Raw genomic sequence first — 21581 nt, 5'->3', positions numbered from 1 at the left:
CACAAACTATATGGATTTTTGTTAAAAGTGAAATATTAATGTGATACTAGAAACAGTGACGAAATCTATAATTACGTATATTTAGTAGATATTTCGTTTTGCTCTTTCTTCTTATTGTCTTGTCGTTTTGTTCACTTGCTATTGATCTGATGGATTCGATGTAACAGCGAATTGCAGTACTAAGGTTTGTTATTCTGTTAAATTTTAACTATTCTGAAAAGAGACTTGGTAGTAAATGTGGTTTCATGTTCTCATTTATAGAATTCTAATTCCCATTTGCCACATTCTTGAGTTTTCAGCGTTTTAAGCACAAGCTTGTGCGGAGACGAACGTAACATCGCTGGTCTCATTGTTATCCGCCATTACACGGAAATTTTAATTTTTAGTAACCATTTACTAAAGAGTCCAACCTAAAGCCCCACACCGATATATTATCACTCCGCAGGAGTTCAGAGATCTGACTATCGCAAATACTTTTTCTATAAAAGGTACAGAAGTGATATAAGCAAAAAGTCCAGAATCGGTACCGTAACGGCTTGGCTCAAGGCTTAAGGTAAAATGATTAATTCTCAGTTTATGTTGGAGTAAAAGGAAAGATATTGAACAACGTTATTGAGTTATGGGGATATTTTTCAGTATTGAAACTGTGTTGTTCTTGCGTCTAATTTATATTTTATACGCACTTAGGTACAGACGCTTAACATTGCGAGATGGTTTCTCTTGCATAGATAGACTCAAATATTTTCACTTTTAACAGAGTACTTTTAAAGACTCAAGTTCTAATTACTTTCAACAGATAAAGTACTGAGTACGAAAGTGGATAGATATTATTTCTGTGGCCGACGTGGAATGCAAAAGTGTACTACAGGAACACACGCAATTACTTTCACGTTTATAGGTGAAGTATTAAACTTTCTGGTCTTAACGACTGTACAAGCTTTAAACATTTATAACGTACAACACTTGAAAAAACATTTTGTGTCCGTAACAATAATAATGTATGTTTCGAAAAGACGCTAACTAACTAACTAACAAAAAAGTAATATATTTTCGAATAAGATACTACAGATGCGCAATAATATTGATCGAATAGAGATGACGTTGAGGGGTTGCGCTACAACAATGAGAACAGTTCTGAAACATTGCTCCTCCGGAATATATTGTGCCGCCTGTGGACAGTATTAACAATACCCCTGTCAGTATCTCGCTTGTTACAGTCGCTGGTTATCTCTGTGTTCGTTGTTGTTGCTCCTGCTGTTGTTGTTATGATGAAAATGATTTCGATTCAAGACGTTCTGATTAGAGAGCGTCGAAATACATAAATCAGTGCTGGTATTATGGGATGTTAGAGCAGATGAGCACAAAACAAAATCTTAAGAATGTATTGTCTCAAAATTTTGCACATGCCTGCACGTTCAGAGACCGTGAATAGTTACAATTGAAAGAAAAACAGCCCTCAGTCACTATTTTTAACAAATTAACCTGGTCTCAACACTTCTACGAGTGTCTTCCTCAGAATTTAAATCAAAGAATGGTCTATATTCTATAACATGGTTACGTTTTTAGTCATAATTCCCAGATATTTTACAGAAGTAACTGCTACCAGTGTTTGTTCCGCTATCATATAATCATACAATAAAGGATCCTTCTTTCTATGTATTCGCAATACATTACATTTGTCTATGTTAAGGGTCAGTTGCCACTCTCTGCACCAAGTGCCTATCCGCTGCAGATCTTCCTGCATTTCGCTACAATTTTCTAATGCTGCAACTTCTTTGTATACTACAGCATCATCCGCGAAAAGCCGCATGGAACTACCGACACTATCTACTAGGTCATTTATATATATTGTGAAAAGCAATGGTCCCAGAACACTCCCCTGTGGCACGCCAGAGGTTACTTTAACGTCTGTAGACGTCTCTCCATTGATAACAACATGCTGTGTTCTGTTTGCTAAAAACTCTTCAATCCAGCCACACAGCTGGTCTGATATTCCGTAGGCTCTTACTTTGTTTATCAGGCGACAGTGCGGAACTGTATCGAACGCCTTCCGGAAGTCAAGGAAAATAGCATCTACCTGGGAGCCTGTATCTAATATTTTCTGGGTCTGATGAACAGATAAAGCGAGTTGGGTCTCACACGATCGCTGTTTCCGGAATCCATGTTGATTCTGGGTTTCCAAAAACGACATGATAATCGAGCAAAAAACATGTTCTAAAATTCTGCAACAGATCGACGTCAGAGATATAGGTCTATAGTTTTGCGCCTCTGCTCGACGACCCTTCTTGAAGACTGGGACTACCTGTGCTCTTTTCCAATCATTTGGAACCTTCCGTTCCTCTAGAGACGTGCGGTACACGGCTGTTAGAAGGGGGGGCAAGTTATTTCGCGTATGTGTAGAATCGAATTGGTATCCCGTCAGGTCCAGTGGACTTTCCTCTGTTGAGTGATTCCTGTCGCTTTTCTATTCCTTAGACACTTATTTCGATATCAGCCATTTTTTCGTTCGTACGAGGATTTAGAGAAGGGACTGCAGTGCGGTCTTCCTCTGTGAAACAGCTTTGGAAAAAGGTGTTTAGTATTTCAGCTTTACGAGTGTCATCCTCTGTTTCAATGCCATCATCATCCCGGAGTGTGTTGTTTCGAGCCACTTACTGATTTAACGTAAGACCAGAATTTCCTAGGATATTCTGTCAAGTCGATACATAGAATTTTACTTTCGAATTCACTGAACGCTTCACGCATAGCCCTCCTTACGCTAACTTTGACATCGTTTAGCTTCTGTTTGTCTGAGAGGTTTTGGCTGCGTTTAAACTTTGAGTGAAGCTCTCTTTGCTTTCGCAGTAGTTTCCTAGCTTTGTTGTTGAACCACGGTGGGTTTTTCCCGTCCCTCACAGTTTTACTCGGCACGTACCTGTCTAAAACGCATTTTACGATTGCGTTGAACTTTTTCCATAAACACTCAACATTGTCAGTGCCGGAACAGAAATTTTCGTTTTGATCTGTTAGGTAGTCTGAAATCTGTCTTCTATTACTCTTGCTAAACACATAAACCTTCCTCCCTTTTTTATATTCCTATTAACTTCCATATTCAGGGATGCTGCAACGGCCTTACGATCATTGATTCCCTGTTCTGCACTTACAGAGTCGAAAAGTTCGGGTCTGTTTGTTATCAGTAGGTCCAAGATGTTATCTCCACGAGTCGGTTCTCTGTTTAATTGCTCAAGGTAATTTTCGGATAGTGCACTCAGTATAATGTCACTGGATGCTCTGTCCCTACCACCCGTCCTAAACATCTGAGTGTCCCAGTCTATATCTGGTAAATTGAAATCTCCACCTAAGACTATAACATGCTGAGAAAATTTATGTGAAATGTAATCCAAATTTTCTCTCAGTTGTTCTGCCACTAATGCTGCTGAGTCGGGAGGTCGGTAAAAGGAGCCAATTATGAACCTAGCTCGGTTGTTGAGTGTAACCTCCACCCATAATAATTCACAGGAACTATCCACTTCTACTTCACTACAGGATAAACTACTACTAACAGCGACGAACACTCCACCACCGGTTGCATGCAATCTATCCTTTCTAAACACCGTCTGTGCCTTTGTAAAAATTTCGGCAGAATTTATCTCTGGCTTCAGCCAGCTTTCTGTACCTATAACGATTTCAGCTTCGGTGCTTTCTATCAGCGCTTGAAGTTCCGGTAGTTTACCAATGCAGCTCCGACAGTTTACAATTACAATACCGATTGCTGCTTGGTCCCCCATGTCCTGACTTTGCCCCGCACCCTTTGAGGCTGTTGCCCTTTCAGTACTTGGCCGAGGCCGTCTAACCTAAACCACGATGAATGATATTTAAAAAGTTTTTGTTAAGGCAAAGTTATGAATAACAGGACAGATATTTACATGTGTTAAATGGTTATTTTAAAAATCTTTGCTAAGCAATGTTATGAATAACAGGATAGATATTTGCGTGTGTTAGATGGTTATTAATGGGTGAACGGTTTACTGGAAAGTGTTTTGTGAACAGAAACTGGTGTAAGTTAGCCAGTGTGAACCTCTGCCGCCTACTGTAAGTTCCGTGTGCCACAAAATTTTGTTGGGCCATTACCCAATTTAATTGAAATTGGGAAATTTTAATATAAGAACTGAATCAATCACTAAATTGGTAACCATTACTAACGTGTTAACGTTAGTAGAAAGATCCAAGTGAGTAGATTGAATGGGCATTTAAGAACAGTTCAAGTACACTTAACAAATGAATTAGTTTAGAGCAAGGAGGAGCTTAAGCCTCGAGAAAAAATAAGATAATCCGGCAAAAACCTAAAAATGTAAGGCCTACCTCTTGAATTCCTGAAACGGCAGGTTGGATGTATTAAAATAATCTTACAGCAGGGGAGGTGTTTGTTGGAGAAACAGTTATCACAGCTTAACAAGGTTGTTGAAATAAAAAATCGCATTAAAAATTTACAAATTAATTGCCTGATATTTAATTATTCAACTCACTGATACCATTATTACACTGAGTGCTGCGCTATATTACGATGATAAATAAAAAAGGAAATCTTACGCGCTCGCGGGTAAGGTTCACACAAACATTCAAGGATTCACAAGCACAAGAATAGAGATAAAAACAATTTTGCCCATCACTGTAACTCAAAGGCTCAGAGGTTCATACCCCTAGCTGCGGTTGAATTATTGTAGATATGAACAATATGGAACACTTTCCGACAAAGATATTCATCTGCATCAACTTCCACAGGAAACTAAAGTACCTTGGCGTTAAACACTCACAAATGCCATGAATATTCAACAACAAAGCCAAATTACTAATCCTAGTGAAAACTTAATAACACTGATGTAAACCATATAGACACAGAGCAATAAAGTGTCACGTGGAATTAAGTATAAAATTTGTTTAAGATGGCACTGAAATTATACGCAGTGGAATTGCCACCACGTAGTATGAACTTAACAATACAATCTTAAAAGCTAAACGAAACGAAAAGCAGAAGAAATGAAACACATACACGCGAGCCAATTGAAAGAGAGTTCATGGAATTCAATTTTAAACCTGTGCTGAGGTAACGATCGTCCTGCATCACATGTTCTGGTTACGCAAAGGAAGGACTGGTACAGAATAAATAATCGTGGCTAAATCTGAAATATATAAGAATTCTACTAGCTAGAAAATCAAACGCGTACATCAGTCAGAATAGCTGTATGCCTTCACACCTTAACACACACACCAGCGCTAACTCGCTCTTCACTCACCAAAGGTTCAGTCCCGAGTAACGAGAGCACGCTCTCCCTGTAGCGAACTTCCCCCAGGTAGCCCGAAGAGACCAGAGGGCTGCTTTCCGCCATCAGCTTAACTACTGTCTAATGTCTACGGGAAAGACACAAAGCTCTTTGCCTAGACTGAGAAATCTACGTTGGCTACACAGTTACCATCACATCAGTCAGCCAGACGCTGTACGGTTACCGCATAATAGATAAATGCAACATACACACTCATTCATACAAAGAGTGAAAGGAAATATGGAAGCACAAAATGTAGGTAATATACATAGCATTAAGTGCATACTGAAAAAATGTATGTATTTCTGTACCACTGAATGGGGACAAACATGAAGTACAAAACCAAATTATTAGTGACTGTCCGTGTCAAGACAAAATACAAGTTAAATAATATGAACGAATCTAACAGAGACGTTGCAGTGTGTAGACGAACATAAACCTTTAGCACACGTATTACCGCATGGTACGTTTCTGTGAGTATGTCTCAAATTCTTTAAGGTGAAAATGCAGCTGTAAATTTCAAGCCTCCGAATTAATTTTTAGAAGGAAGGTAAGGTTATAGATAATATCTGACTTGGTGGAATTGTGTCTCTCAGTGCAGTATTTTATGGGTATCCACAGAAATTCCTCCGGGGATGGGATGAGGGGAACGAGTTTAAAATTGACACATTTGATATAAATGAGAGGGTTAGTTCCGAGACGACTCATGTCACAGGAACTAAATTATATAGGTGACAAAAAACTTCCCGCCCGCCCGGTTGGCCGTGCGCCGGCCCCCGGCACGAATCCTCCCGGCGGATTTGTGTCGAGGTCCGGTGAGCCGGCCAGTCTGTGGATGGTTTTTAGGCTGCTTCCATCTGCCTCGGCAAATGCAGGCTGACTTCCCTTATTCCGCCTCAGCTACACTTTGTCGGCGATTGCTGCGCAAACAAGTTCTCCACGTACGCGTACACGACCATTACTCTCAAAAATGGTTCAAATGGCTCTGAGCACTATGGGACTTAATATCTGCGGTCATGAGTCCCCTAGAACTTAGAACTACTTAAACCTAACTAACCTAAGGACATCACACACATCCATGCCCGAGGCAGGATTCGAACCTGCGACCGCAGCAGTTACGCGGTTCCAGACTGAAGCGTCTAGAACCGCTCGGCCACTCAGGCCGGCCGACCATGACTCAACCACGCAAACATAGGGGTTACACTCGTCTGGTGTGAGACGTTCCCTGTGGGGGTCCACCGGGGGCCGAACCGCACAATAACCCTGGGTTCGGTGTGGGGCGGCGGAGGGGGAAGTGGACTGCGGTGGTCGTCGTGGGGTTGCGGACCACTGCGGCTGCGGCGGGGGCGGAGCCTCTCCGTCGTTTCTAGGTCCTCGGTTAACATAACATAACACAAAATAACATATCCCAGAGAACTGATATTTATCCGCTCAGTATTTGTTATAGGTAGATTACTTTGATACTTAAAACCGTCAAACAATACAATAACCGATAAAGCCATAGTATTATCTCCCACTGATCAGTGCAGTGCGTAGTGCCGCATTTTGCTGAACGAGAGCTTTAGCGGAAACAGTAAATCACTCATAGAAATTAACGAAAGCTTTATGAATAAACATATTGTACTGCTCTATATATGGGGACAATCATTTCCAGTAATGTATCAAATGTTGGACCGCCAGCACGTAAAAGGTTACGATAATCTTCTTTCCCCATCTTCATTTCTACCATCAAAATTGCATGAGTGATCTTCCACACTCCTGGAACCAGTTTATAATCACCCTTCTTTTGTCCTCGCAACATAGTAGAACCAACATTCAGAATCACGATACTACCGCACAGCATTACTGAGCAGTTTATACAGAACTTAAATAACATTGCAGAATATTATGGCATGACTGGACAGCTGAGAATTGTAGGTGAGAGTTACGTACAAAGAGGAAGAGAAGTTTACACTGCTTCCGTTGCCTTGATAAAGCCTTTGATGGAGAACAAGGGATAGAAGGCTGGTAAGAAACCTATACCAACAGCAGAAAATACGAGCACTGACTGGGAATGAGATGACAGAAGAACGTAGAATTGGAAGGGGTGTGAGGCAAGGCTGCTGTCTCTCCCTAATACTGTTTAACATATATTTGGAGCATATTATTCAATGGCTCTGAGCACTATGGGACTCAACTGCTGTGGTCATAAGTCCCCTAGAACTTAGAACTACTTAAACCTAACTAACCTAAGGACAGCACACAACACCCAGCCATCACGAGGCAGAGAAAATCCCTGACCCCGCCGGGAATCGAACCCGGGAACCCGGGCGTGGGAAGCGAGAACGCTACCGCACGACCTCGAGATGCGGGCGGAGCATATTATTCACAAATGTTTGAAACAAAATAGAGGAGTGCGGGTTGGTGATAGGAGGATAGACTGTATTCGGTTTGAGGATGATATAATGTTATTGGCAGAGAGCGAAAGAAAGTATGACTGGAATGATAAAAGAATTAAATAAGACCTGTGGGGAATTCGGAATGAGAAGTAATAAGGAAAAAAAAACAGGGTGCATGGTGATAAGTTCAATAAAAATAAGAACAACTATAAAGTTAAGACAGGAAGATATAGAACGAGTTAGTATTTCCAAATATCTGGAAAGCATTATTATGGACGACATGGTGAGGCGAAAACGTGTATAAAAATTGCCAAGGAGGATTTAATAAGTGGAGGCTTCTATGTGAGAGCATGGACAGGGATCTGAGGAACAGACCGTAGAAAGTGCTTCAGATGGAGCATGGAGTTACACAGAGCTGAGATATGGATAATTAGGAAAGAAAAAGAAGAAGAATAGAAGGATTCGAGATGTGGATTTGGAGGAGAATGGGAGGGATAAAATGGGTAGACAAAGTGAGAAACGGGAAGGTGATGTGTAGAGTGGGGGACGAGAGAAAAAGTAGAGGGGTAATCTGGAAGAGGAAACACAATGGGCTTGGACACTGGATGTGAAGAGATTGTTCACTCAAGGGTGCTGTGGAAGGAATAGTGAATGGAAGAAGAAGAAGAAGAAGAAGAAGAAGAAGAAGAAGAAGAAGAAGAAGAAGAAGAAAAGGACGTAGAAGATGTCAGATGGTGGATAGTATCAGGATAGGAAACAATTATGAGTAAACGAAGAGGGTAGTAAATGACAGGACTACATGGAGAGCTACATGTGAATATCTGCCCTAGGGCAGAACAATCATAATGATCACGGTGGATGTTACTGACCGTCTAGGAGGAGAGTAAGACAGCGTGTTACTGTTTTCCACCTGCTTGAGCAGGGTGCACTTTGGTCTTCGGTCGGAGATGTCCACCATCTTTCGTAATGTTAAATTAATTTTGCTGTTAACTTATCCGGGTCAGTTACTTAATATTTGAAATAGTTATCTTATCGACATCAGTCTGGGTGAAAACTTCGGCATTGTCAGATGGGTTTGTAATCAGTTAATGAGTAAACATTAATTCTGAACGTTACACATCTTGGCGCCGTATCTGATGCGAGATTTCCTGCCGTCTGTCAAGTTGAGTCCAATGGGAGCGCTTTCCCACACTCCCGGTCCAAATGGCACGACCATCTGTCACTCGTGGGTCTGGTAACCTATCTTTTCTATCAGCTTGCATCGCTACGACACGATACGATAAATCATACCCCGCAACGTGGCGTAAGCCCGACAATGTGACGAGGTGGAGCGAGAAGGAGACAGAGCGGAGGAAGAGGCCGACGTCCTCCACGGCTCGCAGACTCGGCGGCAGAAGGGCGGTGCGTGGCGTATCGAGCGGGGACGCCGACCGCAGTCGCGCCGAGTAGCGGGCGGCCACGTGGGACGAGCGACTTTCTGCTGCACAGCTTCTGCCCTCCTGTCTAGAACTTCCCTCTGCTTTCTCGCCTGTCGTTTCAGGAGAACTCGAGTAGAATGTCGCTTTTAACGTCACCTTCCCATTGGGACAAGTTGCTACAGAACTTCGAGACAGTGAGATGTTACCTTCTGGTGACTCACCGTTATGCCACGTTCATCATAATTAGTCTCTTCACATCCATTGCAGGACAAAGACCTCTGCTAGAGTTCTTCGCCAGAGTGCAGTATAATGGCGAGACGGCTCGCCCTTTCGACTTTCGACGTTTTTAGTTTTCATACTTTTTTTGTTGCCCTATAAGATTAAGATTAGATATAACAAGGAACACGTGAGGGCAGTACTGACCGTACGACTTATCTTAAAGATAGGTAAGGTGAATCTACATTTATAGCATTTGTAGACTAAGCTAAAGCTTTTGACAATGTTGACTAGAGTACTCTCCTCGAAATTCTGAAGGTAGCAGGGATAAAATACAGAAAGCGAACGGCCGTTTGCAACTTGTACTGAAACCAGACGGCAGTCGAGGGGTACGAAAGGGAAGCAGTGGTTGCGGAGGGAGTGAGACAGGGTTGTAAGCTATCCCCTATGCTATTCAATCTGTACATTTGGCAACCAGTAAAGGAAACAAAAGAAGAAATTCGATTAGGAATTTAAGGCCAGGGAGAAGAAATAAAAACATTGAGGTTTTCCGATCACAGTGCAATTCTATCAGAGCAGAAAGAACTTGAAAGAGCAATTGAACGGAATGGACAGTGTCTTGAAAGGAGAGTGCGACATAAACATAAACAGAAGCCAAACAAGGGTAGTAGAACGTAGTAAAATTAAATCAGATTATTCAGAGGGAATTACAGTACGAAGTGAGACACTTAAAGTAATAGATGAGTTTCCTTATTTGCGCAGCGAAATAACTGATGATGGATGAAGTAGAAAGGATATATACTGATTAGCCAGAACATTATGACCACCAACCTACTGTCGATACAAACCGTCCAGGCGACAGCAGCGTCATCTAGCGAGAAACGACTGCTGGTTAGACACACGCACGGTGCGTGTAATATCAGTGAGCGTGCTATCCGTGTGTAGAATGGGGAAGGCGCGCGATCTAGTTGAGTTTTACCAAGGGCAGATTGTGATGGTCCGGAGGCTCGGTACGAGCATTTCGGGAACTGCACGATTTGTCAGGTGCTCGAGGAGTGCTGTGGTGAGTGTCTTCAACACTTGGCGAGACCGAGTTGAAACCCCACGACTAGTCGTGGGGTTGGGCAGCCACCCCTCATCACAGATGTCGGACGTCGTAGGCTGTGTAGACAGGCAGCGAACTGTGGCGGAACTAACATCAGACTTTAATGCCAGGAAGAGTACAGGTGTGTCTGGACACAAAGTGCACCGAAAACTCCCAACGATGAGGCTCCGCAGCAGACGACCCATGCATGCGCCAATGTTAGCAGCACGACATCGGCAACTGCGACTGAAATAGGCACGTGATCGTCGGCACTGGACGTTGGCACAGTGGCAGAGCGTTGCATGGTCTGATGAATCCCGGTACCTTCTTCATCATGCCGTTGGGAGGGCGCGAATCCGTCGTCTTCCAGAGGAACAGCTGCTTGACACCTGTAGTGTGGGACGGAAACAAGCTGGCGGCGGCGGCTCCATTACGCTCTGTGGAACACTCACATTAACATGCGTGGCTCCAGTGAATTTCGTGCGAGGCACCATGACGGCCAAGGAGTATCGTACACTGGTTGCAGACCGCGTACAACTTTTCGTGACGATCATGTATCCCTGACGGCAGTTACATTTTTCAGCAAGATGATGCACCATGTCTCAAGGCCAGGAGTGTGATTGAGCGGTTCGTGGAACACAGTGGCGAGTCACAATTGATGTGCTGCCCCCTTCCCCGCCCCCCCCCCCACCCCAAGTCGCCAGGTCTGAACCCGATCGAACACATCTGCCATGTGACTGAATCTGGCGTCAGATCTCATTGCCCCCCCCCCCTCCCGCCCCTCAGTAGGAGTTACGGAAATTAGATGACTTGTGTATATAGATGTGATGCCGACTCCCTCATGCGAGATACCAAGGCCTCGTTGTTTCTATGACAACAAGTTGCCTCGCCGCTGTTATCCGTGCCAAAGATGAGCATACAAGCTATTAGGTAGGTTGTCAGAATGTTCTAGCTGATCATTGTAAAATGTGGACAGGCAATGGCAAGGAAAGAGTTTCTGAAAGAGAGAAACTCGTTGACATAAAATACAGATGTAAGTGTTAGGAAGTCTTTTCTGAAAGCACTTGTACTGGGTGTAGCCATGTGTGGATGTGAAATATGGGCGATAGTTTACACAAGAAGAGAATAGAAGCTTTTGAAATGTGGTGATACAGAAGAACCTTGAATATTACATGAATATATCACATAACTAATGAGAAAGTGCTGAACAGAATTGGGAAGAACAGGAATTGGTGGCACAACTTGATTAGAAGAAGCGATCGGTTGATCTGAGATACCAATGGATCACATATTTAGTACTGGTGGGAAAGGAGGGAGGTAAAAATCGTAGATGGAGAGCAAGAGATGAATACAGTAAGCAGATTCAAAAGGATGTAAGTTGCCGTAGTTGTTTGGAAATGAAGAAGTTTCCACAGGACAGAGTAGCACGGAGAGCTGCATCAAACCAGTCTTGGGAAGTGAATACCACAACAACGACATAAAAAATGGCGATTAAAAAGTTTCCGTTCGAAGGCCGGACACTCCAGAATCGACATACTCATCGGGGAAAACCTGCTTAAGCATTGGGTGATCAGCCGACTGATGCACCAGGTTGAAGCTACCTCTTTGGTAAAACACTGTCTCCTCCTGCGTCACGCAGTCCATAACTGCCTGCTATACATCTTCGTTCATACGAATCGTCGACCCTTCAAGGCCGTTTTAAGGGACCGAAGGCGTGATCAGGTTTATAGGGCGCATCTTCGAGCGTCTTTCTCCCAGATCGACCGGCGTCTTGTGTCGAATCGCGACCGGCACGACACTGCGCGCACCATTCCGCAACGATGATGACAGATATGCTGCCCTTTACACATTTTTCATTCATCGACCGATGTCTGCCGGTGTTTGTCGTTCTGCAGCCAAAAAATTTATAACAGCACGTTGTTCTTCTTTCGACGCATTTGGTAAAAACGTCGCCATAGTTTACTTTTCCACCTTTAGAACAAGCACGTCAGAAAGACACGAATGCCACCCTAACTCCTTGCATGCATGTCGGTGCATATACAGGGTGTTACAGAAAGGTACGGCCAAACTTTCAGGAAACATTCCTCACACACAAAGAAAGAAAATATGTTATGTGGACATGTGTCCGGAAACGCTTACTTTCCATGTTAGAGCTTATTTTATTACTTCTCTTCAAATCACGTTAATCATGGAATGGAAACACACAGCAACAGAACGTACCAGCGTGACTTCAAACACTTTGTTACAGAAAATGTTCAAAATGTCCTCCGTTAGCGAGGATACATGCATCCACCCTCCGTCGCATGGAATCCCTGATGCGCTGATGCAGCCCTGGAGAATGGCGTATTGTATCACAGCCGTCCACAATACGAGCACGAAGAGTCTCTACATTTGGTACCGGGATTGCGTATACAAGAGCTTTCAAATGCCCCCATAAATGAAAGTCAAGAGGGTTGAGGTCAGGAGAGCGTGGAGGCCATGGAATTGGTCCGCCTCTACCAATCCATCGGTCACCGAATCTGTTGTTGAGAAGCGTACGAACACTTCGACTGAAATGTGCAGGAGCTCCATCGTGCATGAACCACATGTTGTGTCGTACTTGTAAAGGCACATGTTCTAGCAGCACAGGTAGAGTATCCCGTGTGAAATCATGATAACGTGCTCCATTGAGCGTAGGAGGACGAAACTAAAATGAGCTCTAACATGGAAATTAAGCGATTCCGGACACATGTTCACATAACATCTTTTCTTTATTTGTGTGTGAGGAATGTTTCCTGAAAGTTTGGCCGTACCTGTTTGTAACACCCTGTATATCCAAATCGGAGTCGTACTACGTTGCGTCTACACTGTAGCAACACCATCTAACGGTAACTGTTTGATCGCCCTTATACAAGAAATATAATCACTAATGTAATTACTGTAAAATCGGTATATATCTTGGACTCCACAAATAAAACATTTACTTCTGTCGTCTATTTACTTGGTTCGCTTTTTGTATAGGAAGGGAAATGCACCTCAGAATAACAACAAACCATTCACACCAGTATGCTTATTTCACGGTAAGAAATGAAATCAATTTATGTTAATTGTAAAAACAAACATAAACCTGGAAATGTTAATGCCCCTTCAGCGTCAACACAAACAACATTATTGTTGATGTTTCCTTTACAGAAATAAGGCCGCGGTCCAAGGCATAGTTCTCTGCCTAACGTTTCACCTTCGTCTTCATCAGAGGCTTTAACGACTCAGAAAGCTGTTACAGACTCACAATACTCTCAGCAAGCCGAACTGTTTATGTGCATCGAAGCAGCGATCGCACAGAGTCGGCTCTGCTCCGAGAGCGCATCCATCACACGCGACGTGACCTGGCCGTTTTAAGTTACCAGTAACTGTAAGTTAATGGAGCTACGCATTTTCCCAAGTAATAAGTTTTGTTGCGATGTTTAGGACAAGATCGATAGTTGAATGTTCCGAACCATGGAAGAATATTCTGCACTATCAGTTAACAGACAGGAGGAGAAATACGTATAGATTGCAAACGAAAAGAGTAACTTTCGTATCTTCGCATATGAGTCTCACTATTATTAATAAAAGTCTGACAGGGTTTTGTCTAAGAACGAAACAAATCTGCTTTCCAAAGGAGGAAGCTGTACAAAAAAAAAAATGGTTCAAATGGCTCTGAGCAATATGCGACTTAACTTCTGAGGTCACTAGTCGCCTAGAACTTAGAACTAATTAAACCTAACTAACCTAAGGACATCACACACATCCATGCCCGAGGCAGGATTCGAACCTGCGACCGTAGCGGTCGCTCGGCTCCAGACTGTAGCGCCTAGAACCGCACGGCCGCTCCGGCCGGCGAAGCTGTACAGTTACGTCTTCTAGAACATCAGTGGAAGACGCTGTTGCTAACATCGAAGCTGGAATCCGTTCATTACCAAAATCAGCTCAGAAGAAATACGCAGCAAACCAGGATATTACTCAGGGGCAAACCACCTAGCAGTAAATTAACGAAAGTTGAAATGAAAGCTCTCCGAGATTTAAATTCTGATAAAGACATTCTAATTCTTCCACCAGATAAAGACTGCGCTGCAGTGATAATGAACAAAGATTGCCGCAGTAAAATTATGGATTTATTAGAAACAGGGAGATACAGAGAACTTAAGGCGGGTCCCACAAATTCTGTTCTCAGAATAAAGAATAGGCTAATAAGGGTGTCTTCGAACTCTCCCATTAACAAGAAAGGTGTCAATAGATAAGAAGCATTGGCACCAAGATTGCATGATTTATTAAAGATTCACTGCGCGGCTTTCCATTGAGACCCACCGTCAGCGCTGTCATTGTTGTTGTTGTTGTGGTCTTCAGTCCTGCGACTGGTTTGATGCAGCTCTCCATGCTACTCTATCCTGTGCAAGCTTCTTCATCTCCCAGTACCTACTGCAACCTACATCCTTCTGAATCTGTTTAGTGTATTCATCTCTTGGTCTCCCTAAACGATTTTTACCCTGCACGCTGCCCTCCAATACTAAATTGGTGATCCCTTGATGCCTCAGAACATGTCCTACCAACCGATCCCTTCTTCTAGTCAAGTTGTGCCACAAGGTCCTCTTCTCCCCAATTCTATTCAATACCTCCTCATTAGTTATGTGATCAACCCAACTAATCCTCAGCATTCTTCTGTAGCACCACATTTCGAAAGCTTCTATTCTCTTCTTGTCTAAGCTATTTATCGTCCACGTTTCACTTCCATACATGGCTACACTCCATACAAATTCTTTGAGAAACGACTTCCTGACACTTAAATCAATACTCGATGTTAACAAATTTCTCTTCTTAAGAAACACTTTCCTTGCCATTGCCAGTCTACATTTTATATCCTCTCTACTTCGACCATCATCAGTTATTTTACTCCCTAAATAGCAAAACTCCTTTACTACTTTAAGTGTCTCATTTCCTAATCTAATCCCATCAGCATCACCCGACTTAATTCGACTACATTCCGTTATCCTCGTTTTGCTTTTGTTGATGTTCATCTTATACCCTCCTTTCAAGACACTGTCCATTCCGTTCAACTGCTCTTCCAAGTCCTTTGCTGTCTCTGACAGAATTACAATGTCATCGGCGAACCTCAAAGTTTTTACTTCTTCTCCATGAATTTTAATACCTACTCCGAATTTTGCTTTTGTTTCCTTTACTGCTTGCTCAATATACAGATTGAATAACATCGGGGATAGGCTACAACCCTGTCTCACTCCCTTCCCAATCACTGCTTCCCTTTCATACCCCTCGACTCTTATAACTGCCATCTGCTTTCTGTACAAATTGTAAATAGCCTTTCGGTCTCTGTATTTTACCCCTACCACCATCAGAATTTGAAAGAGAGTATCCCAATCAACATTGTCAAAAGCTTTCTCTAAGTCTACAAATGCTAGAAACGTAGGTTTGCCTTTCCTTAATCTTTCTTCTAAGATAAGCTGTAGGGTCAATTTTGCCTCACGTGTTCCAACATTTCTACGGAATCCAAACTGATATTCCCCGAGGTCGGCTTCTATCAGTTTTTCCATTCGACTGTAAAGAATTCGCGTTAGTATTTTGCAGCTGTGACTTATTAAACTGATAGTTCGGTAATTTTCACATCTGTCAACACCTGCTTTCTTTGGGATTGGGATTATTATACTTGAAGTCTGAGGGTATTTCGCCTGTCTCATACATCTTGCTCACCAGATGGTAGAGTTTTGTCAGCACTGGCTCTCCCAAGGTTGTCAGTAGTTCTAATGGAATGTTGTCTACTCCCGGGGCCTTGTTTCGACTCAGGTCTTTCAGTGCTCTGTCAAACTCTTCAAGCAATATCATATCTCCCATTTCATCTTCATCTACATCCTCTTCCATTTCCATAAATTTGTCCTCAAGTACATCGCCCTTGTATAGGCCCTCTATATACTCCTTCCACCTTTCTGCTTTCCCTTCTTTGCTTAGAACTGGGTTTCCATCAAAGCTCTTGATATTCATGCAACTGGTTCTCCTTTCTCCAAAGGTCTCTTTAATTTTCCTGTAGGCAGTATCTATCTTAGCCCTAGTGAGATAAGCCTCTACATCCTTACATTTGTCCTCCAGCCATCCCTGCTTAGCCATTTTGCCCTTCCTGTCGATCTCATTTTTGAGACGTTTGTATTCCTTTTTGCCTGCTTCATTTACTGCATTTTTATAGTTTCTCCTTTCATCAATTAAATTCATATTTCTTCTGTTACCCATGGGTTTCTACTAGCCCTCGTCTTTTTACCTATTTGATCCTCTGCTGCCTTCACTATTTCATCCCTCAAAGCGACCCATTCTTCTTCTACTGTATTTCTTTCCGCCATTCCTGTCAATTGTTCCCTTATGCTCTCCCTGAAACTCTGTACACTTAACCTCATCCCTATAACTAGTTATAGGAGTATAGGAACACCTGATGTATTAAAGATTCTGGTCATTTTATCAAAAAATTAAAATTCTTCACTCAGAGTGGAAGTGACATTATGGTCCGTTTTGATGTTGCATCACTAGGGACAAGACAGATCCGTTTTATTTTATGTCCAAATTCGGTATAATTTTTTCTACGCTCAGTGCTATATTTTTTAAAAAAACTGTTATTTTTATAGATTAATTGTTATTTTCGCAAGTTAGTTAATATTTTTGGCGAAGGCATTATTTTTTCCAAATTGTGTGTTGTTTTTTGCCAAATTTGGTGTTACATTTTGGTATAGTTTTTTGCCAAATTCGGTATTCTTTTTGCTTAATTCGTTGATTTTTTTTCCAAACATGGTGTTATTTTTTTGCCGAACTCGATGCTTATTTTTTCCAAATTAGGTGCTATTTTTTTGCCAACTTCAGTGTTACTTTTTCCAAATTTTACGCCAAATTCGTTTAGGCTTTTTGCCATATTTGGTGTTTCTTATTTTGACAACTATGTTGGTGTTTATTTTGAAAAGTTTGGTGTTCCTTATTTGAGAAATTTGGTGTTCTTTGTTTTGCCAAATCTGCTGTTTTTTATTTTGTCTAATTCGATGTTTTTTTATTTTGCCCAGTTCGGTGTTTTCTATTTTTCCCAATTCGGTGTTTGTTATTCTGCCAAATTTGGTGTTTATTATTGTGTCTTATTCGATGTTTTTTTATTTTGCCCAGTTCGGTGTTTTCTATTTTTCCTAATTCGGTGTTTGTTATTCTACCAAATTTGGTGATTATTATTTTGTCAAGTTTGGTGTCTTTTTGTCAAGTTTGGTGTCTTTTTGTCAAGTTTGGTGTCTTTTTGTCAAGTCTGGTGTCTTTTTGTCAAGTCTGGTGTCTTTTTGTCAAGTCTGGTGTCTTTTTGTCAAGTCTGGTGTCTTTTTGTCAAGTCTGGTGTCTTTTTGTCAAGTCTGGTGTCTTTTTGTCAAGTCTGGTGTCTTTTTGTCAAGTCTGGTGTCTTTTTGTCAAGTCTGGTGTCTTTTTGTCAAGTCTGGTGTCTTTTTGTCAAGTCTGGTGTCTTTTTGTCAAGTCTGGTGTCTTTTTGTCAAGTCTGGTGTCTTTTTGTCAAGTCTGGTGTCTTTTTGTCAAGTCTGGTGGCTTTTTGTCAAGTCTGGTGGCTTTTTGTCTAGTCTGGTGGTTTTTTGTCTAGTCTGGTGTCTTTTTGTCTAGTCTGGTGTCTTTTTGTCTAGTCTGGTGTCTTTTTGTCTAGTCTGGCTTCAAATGGCACCGAGCACTGTGGGACATAACATCTGAGGTCATACTACTTAAACCTAACTAACCTAAGGACATCACACACATCCATGCCCGAGGCAGGATTCGAACCGCTCCCCCACCCCGGCCGGCTGTCAAGTCTGGTGTCTTTTTGTCCGATTTGGTGTCTTTTTGTCCGATTCGGTGTCTTTTTGTCCGATTTGGTGTCTTTTTGTCCGATTTGGTGTATTTTTGTCCAATTTGGTGTCTTTTTGTCCCCTTTAGTGTTTTTTTCCAGATTCGGTGTTTTTCGCAAAATTTGATAATGTTGCGGTAGTTTTGTTGCCAAATTTCGTGTTAATTTTGCCAATTTAGGTGCTATTCCCGTCACCACATCACATTTCACTACGCAGGAAATGAACTCAAGATTATGTGAAAAACTCAGAATTGAAAAAATCAATAGTCAAAATGCAGTTTTAAAATTCAGTCATTATCAGTTCGAATGTTAGTAAATAGCCATCCTCATAATATTTTTAGACGGCAGAATTGTAATTTAGCAGTGGCTTGTAAAAATTGCCACGTTTATTAGTAGTTATGTTTTGTATGTTCTGGACCACTAGACCAATCTTTTAAAAAATAAAAAATTACTCGCTAACACTCGCAGTTTTTTATTTTCCATAAGATTTACCTAATGATCCAGAACATACAATTTCATCCTACTATATCTTTTACCTTATAATATAATATAATAATACAATAACAGCTGTAATAAAAAATCATTTATTGTACATTTATTTCCCATAGGTGAATGTAATAAATATATAATAAAAATAAATATATAAAATTATTTACTTTCTGCTTTAGCAGCCATACGATTATTATGAGTTGTTTGAAAATGTTTTTTGAAGGAAGATTTATTTATAGTTTTACCACATTTACAAGTAACAATTAATTAAAATGTATTAGTTAACAAAAGTAAATTTTAGTAAATTATAAATGGACAACAGAAAATGGACAACAATAAGAAAATAAAAATGAATTAGTTAGGTAAATTGTATTGTTTATGTAAGTAAATTGTATAAGTTAACAAAAGTAAATTCTAGTAAATTATAAATGGACAACAAAAAATGGACAACGATAAGAAAATATAGTTTCTGATCAAATCAAAGAAAACTTCAGTATCATTTCAAATACAGTACTGGCCATTAAAATTGCTACATCAAGATGAAATGCAGATGATAAATGGGTATTCATTGGACAAATATATTATACTAGAACTGACATGTGATTACATCTTCACGCAATTTGGGTGGATATATCTTGAGGATTCAGTACCCAGAACAACCACCTCTGGCCGTAATAACGGCCTTGATACGCCTGGGCATTGAGTCAAACAGAGCTTGGATGGCGTGTACAAGTACAGCTGCCCATGCAGCTTCAACACGATACCACACTTCATCAAGAGTAGTGACTGGCGCATTGTGACGAGCCAGTTGCTCGGACACCATTGACCAGACGTTTTCAATTGGTGAGAGATCTGGAGAATGTGCTGGCTATGGCAGCAGTCGAACATTTTCTGTACACAGAAAAAACTACATTCTACTAATCCTCTGCATTTGCGTTAAACAACAGAATTATTTCGTTTAGTTAAAATTCCTTTCGTGTGGTTGTATACCTGCTCTGTATACTAAAGAGCGATAAGCGGTGGAGTTGCAGAGTTTCTGCTCCATTCGATTGTCCGCTGAAGTTAAACGAGTCCGACAGCCCATAACGGTCATTTGCAGCAGTTAGGTATTCCTTATTACGATAACTCCACGTTTCTTTAAACAGTGTTAAAATTTCATTCCGAGAATTGATGTTATGAGTACCAATCTGGTGGTTCAAATTTCTGTTTTCTGTTTCAAAATAATACCAAATCCATTAGCTTGACTGGCATCTTCCTTTATTCATTCGAAAGTTTGTCAATTTGGTGCATCTGTTAGAGCCTACTACACAAGGACACCAGCTCTGCTGGCAGCGCTCCGGTCTGCCGGTACGTCAGACAGCATAGCTACCATAAGAATTTCTTCATCCTGCAATCAGTATCGAAATAGACGTAAATGATGTATATGTAGACTAAAGATGTATATATGTAGACTGAAGCGACAAATAAAAATTTAAATGTCGGCGCCGGCTTCAAAGAAATGTGCAGGGTAAGTCTGTAGCGCCACTTCCCCTTACTATACCTCCATGCTTCGTAAGCACTGTGAATTCACTGACTTGCATTTGGTTTGTTTTAGTCGTAGACGCAGAATGTTTTTATCTCTGACTCACATTCTTGATGCTAAAAGTGTTGTCTCTGATTCACGAGAATTTACTCCTCAGTATTGTCTAAAGTGATTTAGAAATTTTGCAAACGACTCACTGTGAGAATGGTTGAGTGTTTGGCAGACGAAATATAGCAAAAAGCATAAAGTGTCCCAACTGCATGCTCAAAATGATGCAATATTTGACATGCCGGGAAAATTTCAAGAAACAGGAGTTTCCTTGTTTAGGCATGCCAATAATCACATTGTGAATAAAGACGGTTGTTTTATTGTTTGTATAAGCGCTATGCAACATATCTACGAGGCATTGTGTACCAGTCACAACCATCTAGAATGGCGCAATGACAGTGGTCTTAGAAAGACCGAATTGCTGACGGAAGTCAGAAAACAAGTGTCACGCCTTGGCACTGATAATAAGTTTCAAATGTACCAGCAACTGCTACAGCCTGTGAATGCAGGTGGATGTCCACTAGTTTCCAATTGATAATTGGGAAGCGAACTCAATCCAACGCACATTTGGGATCGAGTGCCTAGCTAACGGCCATTGCCCACATTGGTACATAATGCTAAGCGTCTACAGTGGGCCAAACCTCACAGAAATTGGATGATAGCTGATAGGAGTTATGTAGTGTGCCCTGACGAGTCGACAATTTGCCCCTTTTGAAATTATACAAGTTTGCCTAGTGCCCAATGAGACGTGTAAGTGTGAAGAGCATACTTTAATTCAAACGTGGTGTGCCATCTTTTGGGGGCGTTTATTGCACCGTGATGTGGGGAAGCAAGCGCCTATCACTACGTCTAGTGTAATGAGAAAGATATTGCAGTTTCTTCTTCGCCCGGCAAAAGTCAGGCTGGCAGTGCTTAAGGGGGAAACCACTTAAAAAGAGGTTAAAAAAATCCGTTTTTTATTGCATAAATCGTTAGCTTAACTATCTGAGAATACGTTGTTAAAATTTCAAAGCGTAATTCGCATTCGTTTATATTTTATGAGCATAGAAACGAATGCGAGACATGAAAAAAGCAATTATGGTGACATACTATCTTATGATTTCCACGGATGAAAATCCTTGACACGAGTATTGCCCAGAGGGAGAAGACAGCTGGTGCGACTGGCAGAAACTGTTTTAAATGTGAATGAAATTATGTCAAAATTTGATTAAATTCTAATTAATTCTTCCCAGTCTCCCCAAAAAAATTCCCAAAAA

Source organism: Schistocerca nitens, chromosome 7 (genome assembly GCF_023898315.1).
Source record: "Schistocerca nitens isolate TAMUIC-IGC-003100 chromosome 7, iqSchNite1.1, whole genome shotgun sequence".
Taxonomy (NCBI): domain Eukaryota; kingdom Metazoa; phylum Arthropoda; class Insecta; order Orthoptera; family Acrididae; genus Schistocerca; species Schistocerca nitens.
This window is presented reverse-complemented; position numbering follows the sequence as displayed.